The sequence below is a fragment of the Seriola lalandi genome, unplaced genomic scaffold (assembly GCF_002814215.2).
Source record: "Seriola lalandi dorsalis isolate HSWRI2012SDOR001 ecotype SW California unplaced genomic scaffold, Sedor1 jcf7180002009427, whole genome shotgun sequence".
In the NCBI taxonomy this organism is placed as follows: domain Eukaryota; kingdom Metazoa; phylum Chordata; class Actinopteri; order Carangiformes; family Carangidae; genus Seriola; species Seriola lalandi.
In genome coordinates, this window is record NW_019480080.1 from 1 (window position 1) to 903 (window position 903).

The following is a 903-nucleotide window of genomic DNA, read 5'->3' on the forward strand; positions in this document are numbered from 1 at the left end:
GGTGTGTGCTCTGAGTGTAAACGGCCTGTGTCCTGCAGGAGAGCCAGTGCTGCTGGACGAGCAGTCGGCCACCTCCTTCCTGTCGCGCTCGCTGCTCTACAACAGCTGGGACTTTGAGCTGCTGGTGTCTGACAGTCTGGAAAGGGAGTGTATGGAGGAGATGTGCAGCCGTGAGGAAGCTAGAGAGGTGTTCGAGGACGACGCTCAGACGGTAATGATGCCGTACGCTGATGTAGAACCTTACAGCTGCTTTCAAGACAGTCAGGGGTTGAGGAGGTGCACGTCACCTTAACATTTGAACCTTGTGTGACAGTTATGTGAACAGACTGAGAAATTATTTGAAGGGCACCAGAAATCATTAAGAGTCCATTAAAATGCCGTTTAGTTAATATCCCAGCATTGTTACATCTACAGTCTGAAGATGAGCCGTTCAACTGAACCAGAACTCCTAGAACTGTTACCTGAACCTGTACTGTAGCACCTGATGAGAGGACTGTGAATGAAATGTCCTGTGGTCGTCACTCAATGTGTCTATTCTTCTTCTCTCTAATGAAGCTACATCATTATATTTTCTTTCTCTTCCATTTTCAGGAAAAATTTTGGACCGACTATGTGAACAGTCACGGTAAAGAACATTATCTATGTAGTCTTCAGGTCTTGGTACTGGGCTCATCAGCAGAATGAAATGTTTTTATATTGAAAATACCCAAGGACCAATAAATGCATCATTATTATACTGAACTTTATCATTATTGTAATGATCACATTTTATTTTACTTATTATATCTGCACGATTAAAGGTCCACTGACCAATCAATGATTGAAGGGGGAGTGATACTCAGATACTCGGGACTGTAGTCTTGACTATAGTCTGGATTGAAGTCTGGATGTAGTCAGGACTGA

The 903-nt window shown here is 43.5% G+C and overlaps 1 long non-coding RNA gene across 1 annotated transcript; it reads left to right on the forward strand.

The window, feature by feature from the left end:
• Positions 1-21: 21 nt before the first annotated feature.
• Positions 22-741, forward strand: LOC147819964 (uncharacterized). The gene is made up of 2 exons (XR_015438490.1): positions 22-211; positions 592-741. It is a non-coding gene; the product is annotated as an uncharacterized LOC147819964 (long non-coding RNA).
• The last annotated feature ends 162 nt before the right edge of the window (positions 742-903 follow it).